General features: G+C 35.3%; 1 long non-coding RNA gene across 1 annotated transcript; it reads right to left on the bottom strand.

Moving 5' to 3' along the window:
* Nucleotides 1-12616: 12616 nt before the first annotated feature.
* LOC149795503 (uncharacterized) lies at nt 12617-14673 on the bottom strand. The gene is made up of 2 exons (XR_016422121.1): nt 14608-14673; nt 12617-13578 (listed from the first exon to the last, which is right to left on the bottom strand). It is a non-coding gene; the product is annotated as an uncharacterized LOC149795503 (long non-coding RNA).
* Nucleotides 14674-15332: the final 659 nt, after the last annotated feature.

Genomic DNA, 15332 nt, shown 5'->3' with positions numbered 1-15332 from the left:
GATCACATCATGGTCTTACAGATCACATCATAGTCTTACAGATCACGTCATGGTCTTACAGATCACATCATTTTCTTAGAGATCACATCATGACTAGCAGATCACATCATGGTCTTACAGATTACATCATGGTCTTACAGATCACAAAATGGTCTTACAGATCACATCATGGTCTTACAGATCACATCATAGTCTTACAGATCACATCATGGTCTTACAGATCACATCATGGAATTAGGTATGCTCCAAATAGCATTAAATCTTAACAAACACTGCACATGATAGTAACTACGTTGGCAACTAATGTAATACTTATTCGTACTATTTTTTCATATCGTTTCGTGGAAAGTGGAGAAGAAATGATAACAATGCAGTTGCTAGAAATTAAAGTAGAATACTGAATAAAGTTGTAACGATTTGCTATATTAGTTAGAGTAATAAAGAGTAACACCTAACACAAAATCACGTACCTTTGCTATCGATCATAGCCTGCTCTTACAAACCCAACATATGCGAAACGGTCACTACCACACCTATTGGCTATTCCAGAATGGGGAGGTTTGCTCTTGTTAAGCGACGACAGACCCGAATTTTAAGCAATTTTATACGGTACATTTTATTCGGAAGTTTCAACAAGTTCCATGAAGAGCATCTCGGAAATTGGACAAAAGGTATAATCGCGAATCATTTAGCACGTAGGGGTGCGTCAGCGTTATAAGGGAGGCAACTCACGAGAGCATGTTATTAATATGTGCAATTACAAGCCCTTTCGACATGGAATTTCACAAAGCATTTTGAGTACTAAATCTTACTTGAGACTGGAAAATATTATTTAAAAACAATAAGAACAACAACACAATCCGAAACAAACAAATAAACAAATAAAAAGACCCAACAGAAAATGAACAACAAATCAGAGTTTTCATTTGTCAGAATATATTAGAGTCAAGTTTGGAGTCGAGTTAGGTTTCATGACGGATGGTCCGTGTCTCACATACCTATTTAAATTTACTCTATGTTACAAAAGAAGCGATTTAAAAAAAAAAAAACAATATTTCCAGACACACAAATTGGCAAGAGTAAAACACATACTGTGCATTGCCTTGTTGGAGATCTTACCTCTTGAAATGGTTCAACATCAAAATTGGTTGAAACAATGCCACTAATCGTGTCACATTAAACAGTACTTTGAAAAAGACCCATCATCTGTCTATTTAAATAGCCATCGTGATTCCAGCGCCAATATAACGTTATATATATATATATATATATATATATATATATATATATATATATATATATATATATATATATATATATATATATATATATATATATATATATATATATATATATATATATATATATATATATATTTGACAGTCTCTGCAAAAATACAATTATTCTAGGCCCTGTGGAACGAAAATAAAATAAACCAATAAAACACAGAAAACAAATTCCACAAATAGTTAGAAGACCTGCAGGAGCAGGGAGGGTGAACAGTCTGCAATTGAAATTTTTTATTTCATACCAAGGAAGGCTTCCACGAACAAATTTTTAAGAAAAAGCTTTATTTTCTAAAATAGAGGATTGCTTATGGGATCAAATATTTAAGCAGCAGCAAAACAAATCTGAAAATATACGTGAGATGAACCCTTGTTGCTGCTATACATGGTTAAAATATTTTGTTAAGACCAATTTGTGAATTTTTTTATTATTATAAATTAAAATTATTAATATATCAATAACAAATGGACATAGGGGAGTCAATTCTGCTAGATTAGCACGAGAGCGACTAGAAGCAATAAAGAAATATCTTCCAGTGAGAGATTCTGTCAAACGAAAAATACGAGCAGTGGAAGATGAGAAATAAGGTTTTGAGGAGTCATCTGAGTTATTATTTAAACCAATAACTAAAGCTACTGAAAAAGTTGCTAAGACTACTGAAAGAGTTTTATTGGGAGATATTGAAGACCCTGAAGAAAGAAAAAGAGGTATTCTTCCGGTGCTAAAAAAAAAACTGCATTAAGGACTAAAAAAATAAAAAGAATTTTACGAGATCTTCAAGCCGACATAGCTGCGGATCAACTTGCTAAGGAAACACCTGAAGATGACACTGATATAGTAGCTGATGATGACAAAGGACAAGCCAGTGCTAAGGTTACTGCGATCGAAAAATTTACCGAAGATAGTATTAACGGTATAAGAGCAATTAAAGGCGTTGATAAATGGGCTGAAATTGCTGTATTGTCATATAATCGACGAGGAGAGGTTTTAAAACCAGAATATACTGATGACGCTGTAGATCGTGAAACATGGTACAGGTGGATATTTTATGTACATTATAAAGTTAATCAAGCCAGAAAAACCGATACCAGATTTATTTCATTTGGTAATGAAATAGATAGATATCTTGCACAATTACAACAACAACAACAAGCACAACTTTTACCAAAACAACAAACACAACCTCCCTCATATCAACTTCCTTCACCTTCACAATTGAAACAAAAACAATCGCCTGATACATTTTTTAACGAAGATGCTCTTAATACTTTTGAAAATCAAGAGAAATTAACTAAAATTGCTGCATTTGAATATGATGATAGAAATAAATATCTAAAACCAGGACGGGAAGTAAAATATGAAAACTGGCCTTCTTTTGTATATTTTGCTTCTAAAAAATACCTGTTAATGATGGAGATCCGGGATATACAAAATTTTAAAAAATGTGGAAAAAATGAGAGCAAAATAATTTCAACGAGCACAATCTCCTGAAGAAGAATTTTATGATACACCAAAATCCTCTGGTTCTACCGGTAGTGGTTTTGGAAATAATTCTATTTGCCCCGATAATGTTGTTAATGATGTATCATGATTAGAGGTTCTTACTGGAGGAAAGCGAGCTGGAAATAATTCACCAGAAATAATTAATGAAGCAACTGATATCTGCCGAAGATTATTTCAGGGTGGTATCATGGATATTAGCATTTATCGAAATCTCATTGATGAACTCGTTGATGATTACAGTGACTAGTTGTTGAATAAATAAATAATTAAATAAAATGATCATGCACAAAATCTATCGTAAACCTGTGTCTGTTCGAGTAGTAAACGCGCGGTTACCTATGTACAGAATCACTTACGGAGATGGATTTGGCAATGTTGTTAAGGGTTTTATCACTAGGATAGCTCCTAAAGCGGGACCCATTGTAAAACAATTATCAATGAAAGCGATGGATTTTGTTCGTGATAAAGCCACTGCTGCTGTTGGTTATATTGCTGGTAAAGCGTTTAATACCATCAAAGATAGAATAGCAAATTTAATACGCAGACAAAAAAAAAAAACGATTGTTGTTCCGGTCAAATTATCAAGCACCGCAGTGATGCCTAACGATGTCAGTAAGGTAATAAATGATGCAGCAAATCAAAAACTAGCATCGTTGATAAATCAAGGAACCGAACAAATAAATACGAGTCTAATATCGGGAAGTGGTCTTCGTTTTAGAAGATAACCTTTATAATAAAATGTTTACCGCGAGTATCCAACGCTGCTTTTGACATGGATGAACCAATAAATAAAGATGATTCGGTGCGTGATTATCAATATTATTCATATGATGCAATAGATCCAAATAAAAATGGGCGAGTTGAATTACGAGTACATGATACAAGTAGATATTTTCTACCTTGTGGGGCGTTTATCGAGGTTGTAGGCGAGCTTGTAACGGACGACCCCGCTAATACAGCATATGGAAACAATGTTAAAATTGGTTTTGTCAATAACGGCATTATGGCGTTATTTAAGAGCGCCATATACATGGTTGATGGAAAAGATACTGAGTCAATTCATGACAATGTTGATATTGCTACAACGATTTTAGGCCTAGCAAGGTACTCAGATGATTTTACTAGATCAGCTGGTCCAAGCATGATGTTTACCAAGGATACTTTTAATAATGCCGATCACGAACCGTTTCTTAGAGTACAATTAGCTCAAAATGCCGCGGTTGCTGCGGTACCTGGAACGATAGCTCAGCCAGGTGCTGCATTTTCAGCACTGCAAAGTTCTAATCCTGATTTTAACCTGGGATTTGCTACACGTAAACATATGTTAAAGGGTGAACGTAGACAGTTTTCATGTGCAATTCCGTTATTTCATATTTGGATTTTGCAGAGATATCAGGAAAGTAATTTTCGGAGCCAAACACACAGTTGTTCTTTATCGAAAAGATAATAGCAATGATGCTATCTGGAAAAAAGATATTCCTGGTATTGATAATGGTAAAGTAATATTATCTAAACTTACACTGTGGATGCCAATAATGACTCCGTCACTTATTGAAGAACAAAAATTACTTTCCTTTATGGATCAAGGTTGTAAATCAACAATGTCGTGTTAACAACGGTCACCGACAGTATTAATTCCACCATAGATAATATTTTTACTTGGCATATATCATCACAACAAGGTGTTTCTGCACCTAGACATATATGTATTGCTCTTCAAAGTGCTGATCGATCAAATGATCAAAGAGTTAATCCAATGGTATTCGATAATTATGATGCCAGTGAGGTATCATTGCGGATAAATGGACATCAAGAACCATCCGAGGTAATATCGTTAAATTTTGAAACTAATTCAGTAGCGCGTGCATATCATCGGTTGTTGAGTTTTATGGGACGAGATCAAAATGTTGATACTGATTTGCAAATATCACAATTAGATTTTACAGCATTATATCCGATTTATTATTTTTCATTAGAACATACTGATTTAACGAAACAATCCGTCATTGACATACATTTTAAAGCTAGAATACGTAATCTGGGTGCTGCTAATTTTAGAGCAATTGCTGTTTTACTCAGCGACAGAACTATGATTTTAGAAGGTATCGGTGGACGGATGAGAATCATTGATGCTCCAGTGGAAAAAATGTGAGATTGATTTAAATCAATCGCATTATTATAAAAATGCCATACGATCATGTTAGTCTGACTTTGACCCCGGGTCAGGTGAAAAAACTCCAATCAAATACAATAAAAATTTGTGGAGTAAAAATAACATTAAAACACGATCAAATTTCCGACGGTGGTCCAAATAAATTATTGCTAACTAAAACTCAACATAAAAATTTTACTAAAGCTAAATCAGCAAATACTGGGGTTCAAATTGATCTTTCTCCGGGCGCCGTCAAGGATATGATTAAAATAGGTGTTTTTTCACACTTTTAGGTTTATTACCAGCATTAATTACAAAAATAGCCGCTGCTGCACCAATAATAGGAAAGGCAGCTGCATTAGGTGCTGCTGGATACGCTGGTAGCAAGGTAGCAGAAAAAATTAACAGGAGGAAAATACGGTAAAAAAAAGGACGCGGCCTAAGATTACCGGGAACCCCGCCATCATGGTACGGAAAAGGCCTTCGACTACCAGGAACGCCTCCATCGTGGTACCCAAAACGTTTTTAAAACAAAGTATCTCGCCGATGTCAAATTTTGATTTAACCAACGCCGCTAAAAATCTAAAAATAAAATTCTTCAGAGGCGTATTTATAAGAAATCAACTACCGGAGCAACCAAACCGTGAAGAAACAGGTATAATAAATCTTGATAATAGTGACGGTCCAGGAACATACTGGGTCTCGTACGCAATAAGTCCACGTGAAATTGTTTATTTTGACTCGTACGGACTGGCACCACCACGAGAATTTCTTAATTATGCAAAACAATTAAAAATTCCAATTTGGTATTCAACGTTACCAACACAGACACTAACCGATCCTCCAATATGTGGCCGTGAAGCAATTAATGTTCTTGATACACTATCAAAATCAGAAAACCGCGTCATAAAGTTGTTCACGAGTACACGTCTGATAAATTGAATAAATCACTAATAAATTATGGTTGACATTTACGGAAGATCCCTCTCATCACGATTACAGAAGAAAGTAACAGATATTGATCTGTCAAAATACGCAACAAGAGATGAATTATTTAGTATTATTAGTCTCGCTGGTGTTGATCGTGATGAGGTTGTTATATTTTAGGACAAACAGGGTAAATTAGTAACAAGTAATATCTCGTGGAATGATATAATTCGACGGGTTTTAGATGCACTCGAGGACAATATCCCGGTTTTTACCGGCGATGGTAAAATTAAGGACTCAAAAGTGTCATTTGCGGCTATCAGCGAAGAAATTAATAAATCAGTATCTGGTCGCGTAAACATCATCGGCGATACAATGTCAGGAGAACTTAACATGAACAATAATAAGATATCTGCGCTTGGAAACCCAACAACGGCAGAAGACGCCGCAACAAGAAAGCATGTCGATGACGTAGATGTTAAGTTAGCTACGTTACGCACCGAGTATGATGTTCACATAACCGCGTTTACAAACGTCCGAAGAAATTTTTCAAGATTAAACAGAGTCTCTGAAGAATTCTTTGGAGATCCGCTTCAAGCTGGCACAAAACTTACAGAAATCAGAACCAGTATTAATACGATTAAGAAAGCTATTGAAGACATTAATTTTCTTAAGATCTCCAATGAAAGTTTAACAGAATTAACCTCTGGTATTACCAGTATAGTTCATGTAGTATCATCTGGATCCGCAGCATAGACAAAAACAGATGATACCATAAAATATACTCCAACAATTGCAGACGTATACAGATTATCCGTGATTAGTTCTGTAGAATTTAAAAGAATCACAGCAGGTGTAACTAGTGAGTCTTTCTATCCGATAACTGTCGAATTACACAAAGACGTTGAAAAAGTATTCACATTACAACTAGCCGATGATGATTTATCTACAGCATCTTATTTACACGTTAGAATTTATTGCTGAAACAAAATCTTAATCATTTAAATCATAGAAAAAAATATAATGACCGCCCGCGACAGTGCATCAAAGTACAGGTACAATCAAGCACGTGAGTGGCAAACTAAATTAAAGGATATCATCGACGTGTACACGATAAAGATAAAAAAATATCAACGACGACTAGTCATCGCTGATGTACTTGTCAACTCGGTATCCACGATTGTTGTTGCTGCAGGTGTTATATTATCCGCGTTAACAATGTTAGCTCCGGTAGCTGTCACGATCTGCATTTCAGCAACAACGACAATTGCTGCTGTTTTTAATATAATATAAAAAAAATATGTACCTGCACGGTAGAAAAATTATATCGTATAAAAATTATATCGTATAAAAAACAAACATCAGTTTGGTTGCCAGTGGATCATGATGAAAAAACAGCAAAAGATCTCGGTAGAAAAATAATTGGTACATTTACTCAAGGCGGCGCATATGATCATCAACGACATTATTCTAGATTAATCATGGATGATGCTGAATTAGATTTTATAATTGCTGATACCGCTGCGAGAGCTATATTTTGTAATCGAGAAAATGTTTACCTTGCTGACGGAACAAAATTAGGTACCGTTGTCAGCTACATCGAAGGGGAGTCTCCACAGTATACTCATTTAAGATCATCAATGCTCGCGTACGTAAGTATAAATTTACTATCAATGATAAATAAATTCCCTTGTGACGCAGTTAGAGTAGCTACTGATTCATTTTATATTGATAAAAAACACTTAGAAACGCTATCAAAGTTAACCGGCGATGGTTCATGGGGCACTAGGAGAATTAAGGACGAAAATATTCTTGATTATTGTGAATCAGCTGATGTTGAAATTAGCGGTAACTGTTATCGCGATGAAATATCAGAAATTTCCTCGTCGCCGTCCGTGCACAATCCAATATCGCAATATAAAACAGTATACGTAAACGGGCCGGGAGGTTCAGATAAAACGACGCGAGTTATAGAATTATTTTAAAACTCTGACGTGGTTGTGCTAACGCCAACACACAGACTAGCGAAAGAAATGAAGCAGCGAGGAGTTAATTCGTGTACTTATCACAGTTTTTTCAAATATAGCGGTGGAACATGGACATCTTCGCCGATGGGGGAAAAATATATTAATACAATTATTATTTGGGATGAAATTTGTACTGTTTCGTTGGAGGTACTAAAAAAGGTTTCTCGATTGGTTATTGTTAAAAAATACCGCCGGGATAATGTGCGGTGATCATGGTCAACCTAACCCTATTGATGGGGAATCTCCTCATATCTGGCTGAAGAATTTTGTTGATTATTATGAGGAAGTTGATACCGATTACAGATCACTTGATGTAAAATTAAGTGAATTAAAAAAATTAATTCGATTACAACCAAATAAAATTCAGTGTAAAATTATGCGAGAAGTAATTTCAGTATCATCTATAAAAACTTTTTAAATCAATGGAAACCAAATGATTTAATAGTTGCTAGTAGAAAAATAGTTAGAGATATGCTTCAACGGGAATTATCTCAACTGCAACGAGAGAAATTTCCATTATTACCGGTACCGTTGTGTTATCGACCAGCAGATACGCGACGACAAAGTATTGACGTTGATGAACCGGGACAAGGAAAAAAGAACTTGGTGTTAATGATATTGTTGCCGTTGATATTAATTTCGTTGTTGAAGCACTAAATATGGATCAATCCCCATGGACGCTAGGATATGCAATGACAATTCATTCGTCGCAAGGATTAACAATTTCTGATATAGTTGTTTGGATTGTTGATAATCGCATAGAATGGTCGAATTTAGTTTGTTTAGCTGTGTCTAGAGTTAGAAAAATATCTCAACTGAGACGAATTATTTTAGATTCGCTGATAATTGACGACGAAACCTACGATGATATAATAAAGAAAAAAATATCCAGATACAAACAATTTGAGAAAAAAAATAATTACAAAATTGACCTAGGTATTGAGTTTGTAATATCGCTGAAACAACGGCAAAATAATCATTGCTCGGGTTGTATTTGTATAATGTTATGGAAATATCGAAAAAATGATTCAAGACAATTTACCGTTGACAGGAAAGATAATAATTACGGTCATACACGAGAAAATGTCACATTAGCGTGCTTGGAGTGTAAAAGACTTGTTACCTGAGCGATTTAGGTGGTAATTGAGTATCTGTGGGAACTATTTGTAATTCTTGACGGGTAAAACCGCGTTGAGGAGCAAGTGAATCAAGTACATAAATTGCCGGTCTACCGGTTGATCTTGTCACGGTGGATATTTTATGTGTTGTAATACTCCAAATAGGATCCGTCGCTCTTTCTCTACCACCTTCAAATTCACCTGGTTTATATAAATATCTCACGATGATACTTCCTAGCACCGGCTGTGTTGAAAAATCGCGCCGTTTTATCGGTATAATTTTTTCTTTTAATCGCGATGGCCGGTCTCATATTTATTGCTCGTGTTGGTTCGCTGTTTATTGCTGATATTACATCTGGTAATCTTTCGACCCACTCGTATGATCTTGAATCCTGAATAAATTCCCTTGCGCACTGATATCCAAATAATCTCTCAGCGAGTGTTTTATTAAATCGCTCAACAATTGCCTGATCGCGATGAATTCCAGCGTGTCCTCACCGTATTTTAACGTTATTTTGTTTCATCAAAAATGATACCGCATCTAAAAATTCTCTACCAGGATCAACCTGGAGTAAATTTGGCCATTTTAAAGGTCCTCGTTGATAAATTTTATTAAATGCATCCGCGACGTCAACGGCAGCTTTTGTTGTTAGCGGTTCTGCTTCTTTATATCTGCTTGCAATATCAACTATCGTCAACATGTACTTGTATGTTTTTAGACCAATAATATCGTGCGGCAAAAACATAATATGGGCTTGATGAACTTCATTAGGGACACTAACGTCAAAATGCGCAAAGGGGATTTGTTTCGGCGGTGGTAAATAAATTTGCCATACTGCTTGTTTGGATAACCACGATGTAGCAGTGGGAATATTTACTCGAGGAGCTTTAGCAAGTTTATTAATTGTCGCTTTACCGTTCCAAAACCCAGCCGGAGAATAATAAATCGATTCCATAATATTAATTACCAGCACCAAGCACTAATTTACCTTTCATCGCTGATTTTATCAAACAATTAGCTAATCTTTCTCTGATAGATTTACCAGGAATAGAATTTACTGTATGAATCAATTTTACATCCGCGAGGTGCCTTTGTTGTAGATTGTTGCTTCGATAAGCAACATCATGAACGTAACATGCTCTGTCTATGGCATTTACGGGATCTTCATTTAATTTTGGTTTATCTTGATCGTCAAGTCTAATATCAAGTCGGATTCCAGGGCCGCAATAATTATATCCTGGAAGATGTTTTTCTCCAGGATACTTAGCCCCAAAAACACCAGGTAATTTTGCTAATTGCGCTGCAACATCACCGCCTTTTTTTTCCTTTTTTTAATTGATTTTATTTTGGCCGGATTTGCTTGTTGACCAGATGAAATAAATCTAAATTTCTTTGTGCCACATTTCGCATATCTACCTGTCGCGGCCGATGTATTATTGCGCGTAACAACCGTAGTTAGGCCTGTTGTCTGAGTACGAAAGCGACATTTCACACAATATAAATCCATGGTATAATTATATCATGGATGTAATTGATTTTTCCGCTACAAAAAACAGGAACCAGTTAAACATCATGCGACGTTGCCAAATTCTATCAGAATGATAATAATAGGTCCATCTGGTAGTGGGAAAACACAGTCATTGCTTAATTTGATAATGAGATGGCTAAAGAGGGATAAATTATATTTAGCTGCACCATCCGTTGATGATCAGCGATGTTATCAAGTACTAAAAGATTTTAATGAAAATGCGTCACTGTTAAATGAAAACGGTGATATTATTGAATTTGTCACTGATGTTAATGATGCACCATCAGTTGATGATCTTTATGGGAGCATTAATAATTTAGTTGTGTACGATGACGTGATGTTAGACAATCAAATCCTGCAAGGATATTTTCTCGAGGCAGACATAAAAATACTGACGTTATTTATGTAACTCAACGGTATACACAAATTCCAAAAGTAATTAGAGATAATTGCAAGAGTTTAGCTGTTTTTAACGGCGTTGACACGCACACGCTGAGGAATATTCACCAAACTTGGTGTTCTGGAGACATGGATATTATTAAATTTAAAAACTTATTTAGTCGTGCTCAGTTGACTCCACATGGATTTATAACGATAAATTTGCATGACCCACGAACACGATATCGAGTTGGTCTTGACAAAATATTTTAACCATGTAGAGCAGCAACAAGGGTTCATCTCAGGTACATTTTCAGTTTTGTTTTGCTGCTGCTTAAATATTTGATCCCATAAGGAAACTTCTATTTTAGAAAATAAAGCTTTTTCTTAACAATTTGTTAGGGGAAGCCTTCCTTGATATGAAATAAAAAATTTCAATTAGAGACTGTTCACACTCCCTGCTGCTGACATGCTATTAAAACCCACAGCAGAGCTTCAATAATGGGTGCATTATTTGGCTAGAAAAGAACTTTAATAACTAAACGCACTCGGACCCCAAGGTGATCTTGATGTTGACCTTTCACCACGGCGGGTTGTGAAAGAAGAAAAACATAGTGAACAGACTATGCGCTTTTTCACGTCAGCTAAACCTGCTTTGAAAGATAATCGTTTACGCCATAGGTATTTTCTTCGTTCCAGAAATCTTCACGACTAGGTGAATATGGGCTCGTGTGTGCAGGCAAGGCGATGGGTGTCGTTTACCCGCGGACCTGGGTTCGAATCTCTGTAGAGAGCGAATTAAAAATTCTCTAACCCGTATGATAGCATTATTTGTATTAAATATTAATTCTGCCTACTGTCATCAAGCATTCTCTTATAGAGTCTAGGGATAGCACTTTTCGTTCTGTTTATTGTATATTTATAATTCTCTCTCTCTCTCTCTCTCTCTCTCTCTCTCTCTGTATATATATATATCACTGGTAATATCATAATTATTCATTCAGAGAGACGACAAAAGATTTGTTTCTTTTGACAACAATTATTTAATTTTTGACTCAAACCAGAATTGTTCGTTAGAAATTTCCAGTTTGTTTTACTTTAGTATTGTTGCACTGTAACACGACTAGGTTGTTGTGAAACCAATGAAGACTGTACAACAGTCTCATTGAGTTTTTATAACAATTGCTTGTCCTATCCCTAGACGCATGGTTTGTATGTAAATATAACTTTTAGTGTTAGTTGCTGCACTGCTACAAGGTGTAGCTGGTGTACATAATTTCCAAAAAGAAAACAGGATCACCTTGCTAGAACTGTCATGCGCTTGATGACGGATTCGAAAGGCCAGCAGACAACTCAGATCCCTTGGTAAGATGTGAATGTTCACATAATTACAACCCGATTCCGTGGTTTTCAGTTCATCAAGCGGTCGTACTAGATTTCTCTAGTCACCTATAACGCTTTTGCTACACGATGCACATAAAATGAAAGTTCTCATTCATGCTTTTAAGTTCTTTGTCATGCACCATGACTATGTTAATGAGAAAAACTGCCTCATTTTCAAGAAATTATGTTATTTGTTATTGGGCAGAGCATTCTCTGTTTTATCTGACAGACATACATATGTCAACAACACTTTTCACAAACAACTCTACACCAATTAAAGGATACTTCATCTTTCAAAAAGAGAACAACACATTAAATTGAGCAACATGTATCTATATCCTAATACAGCGAAATAAAACAATGACAGATTTTACTAGGAATGAAACAACTACTGTAATACAATAATCCTAAGAAAATAAATGTATCAGCCAAAAAGTAACTAAATATAACATTTCTTTACACAATCATTGGCTTAAATCAATCTCAGCGTTAAATATTAATACCATATTTTGAACATCTATTATGTGATAGAAATTGAGTCACAACCATGCAGGTTACAAATAATCAATTTACATATCAATAATGTGTGTGTGTGTGTGTGTGTGTGTGTGTGTGTGTGAGAGAGAGAGAGAGAGAGAGAGAGAGAGATGTGTGTGTGTGTGATTTGTATTTTTTAACGTAGCTTTAACAATTTTTCAGTCATATCGCTACGATGTATGCAGTGTGGCAGTTTATAGTGATGTCTAGTACTGGGGAATTACACTGCAGACATGTAGCATGATGTCCCACCCAGTCACATTATCCTGACACCAGGCCGACCAATCGTAACACTAACAAATTAATGCTGAGCGCCTAGCGATGGAGCTGTTAGTACCGCTTTTTTAAGAGTTTGGTATCACTCGGTTGGGGTTCAAACCCACGACCTCCTGCTTCCAAGATGAACGCTCTAACCACTAGGCCACCGGAGCTGTCCAGATGAATAGTAAGAAATGTTACAAGTAAATTGTCTCCAGTAGTGTGTTATTAATGCAACCACATCGTTGGTCCTGACAAATGAGAACTGTTCCATCACACTCTCTGATTCTCTTGCTGATCATTGGCAGGTCGGGTCTAAGTACACGACGTGGAACACATGCTCCTTTTTCGGGTTGGTAGATGCATCGTTGTGATGGAGGACTGGTTACCTGTGCAGACACTGATGTCAACAATAACAGTATACTGATCAAGGAAAGGAAAATACATCTTGCGATGACTGATTGTGAGCTTGACATCGTCTGTATAAAACGAAAATCAACGTACATTAGTGCTAGAGTTAAATACTATGTTAAAAATATAAAAAGGATTCACCAAAATACACCTGAAAATACCGCCTTGGGAATATAAGTTACTTTTAGGCGTTGATTCCAACTCCAGAAAACCATTGCACGAACCTTTTCAGACGAGAGATGTGGTAATCTCACAGTAATATATTGCAAATATACTATTGAAAGTATAATCTTAAAACACCCACACGCACACACACACACACACACACACACATACATACATAGATACATACATGCATACATACAAACACACACAGAGACATATATATATATATATATATATATATATATATATATATATATATATATATATATATATATATATATAAGTAATCACCTGAATCCAAGGTTGATTGCTAGATCACATTGTGTTTTACAGTTTTACATCAGAAAATCGTGATCATTGCGAGACGCGAAACATCGAGTCGTGATCTGAATTTTCCGATGCTGTCTACAACACGTGATCCGACGTTCAAGATCGAATTACTATGATAATGAATTTCTTTTTAATATATGCTTAGTAATTTTCCGATTTCCCAAAGCGTAACTGAAGAAAATAAAATTGCTTTGCATTTCAACCTTTCTGTTTCGCACTTCATCTTAAGTCATAAACCGAACTGAATTTTTGAACAGCTGATATGGGGATGAAGATCAATTGTAGGAATCAAACATCTATGTAACGACATTCATTCATTTTTACTATTACCAGTGTTAATAACACGGGGCATCAGGCTCATTCTAGGTATATAAGAAAGCCGTATATTATGCTGGAATACTGGATTATTTAAATAATGTAAATGATCATTGTTACGTACTTCTATGTTAATTCTGATGCCATCAAGGGTACAAATATTGCACTTATTCATGTATTATCTCATTGAATCGCGCTTTTACCGTAATTGCATGCAAAATAAAAATAAAATAAGATAAAATCAATTAGAAATAATATAAGCAAAATAGAAATGAAAGCAAACGAACCATTTTGTCTGTGCTATAAGCTCCTTCTCTGATGCAGAAATCTGGAATGAAACTTTTTATTTCTAAACGGCTGAATGTGCTACTTATATACAATTGATTCATCCTACGCTACATTTTATTTCCGCGATTGTCTATTTTAAGATCACTCGGAAAAAGGAAATGCCCTCTTAGCTACTATGTATATGAAGGTATTTCACAAAATTGATCTACCATTGATGGCTGTACAATACGTATTTTTTATTTGTTCTATAATTAGATTAGACAATGAGATGTAACTATTTTTAGCATCACGCCCATATTTGGAATTGTAATGAATTAGAAACTCGCTGGATATCAAATAAGATCCATATAATGCTAAAAAACGAAGAAAGATAGAAAAGAGAAGAAGCAAAGGTTTAGAAAATACTTTAATCATATAGATGGAATCTGTGCGCTTGTCATAGAACAAAGTTTTGGACTAAAGAGTTGAATTTCCTTGTGGTGTTTTGCTTCAATTGAAGATTTGTATATTTATTCAAAATTTCTAGTTTTGTTATTTATGTAACATTGTGTTATTTTATCGCAAACGATTTGTTTCCTTTTCTAAAGAAACCTGCTAACAACAATCACACCAATACCAACCACAAGTAGATAGAATATGTAGGGAACATGGATTTATAAATTATTAAATTCTGTAGTGTGAGCATATGTGTCGTGGTCGTGCAAAACGAGTTCCTAAGGCATTC

This window comes from Sinohyriopsis cumingii, chromosome 7 (genome assembly GCF_028554795.1).
Source record: "Sinohyriopsis cumingii isolate HCF-2022 chromosome 7, ASM2855479v2, whole genome shotgun sequence".
NCBI lineage: Eukaryota > Metazoa > Mollusca > Bivalvia > Unionida > Unionidae > Sinohyriopsis > Sinohyriopsis cumingii.
Note: the sequence above shows the minus strand (reverse complement) of the source record. Positions and strands in the feature narration are given on the sequence as shown.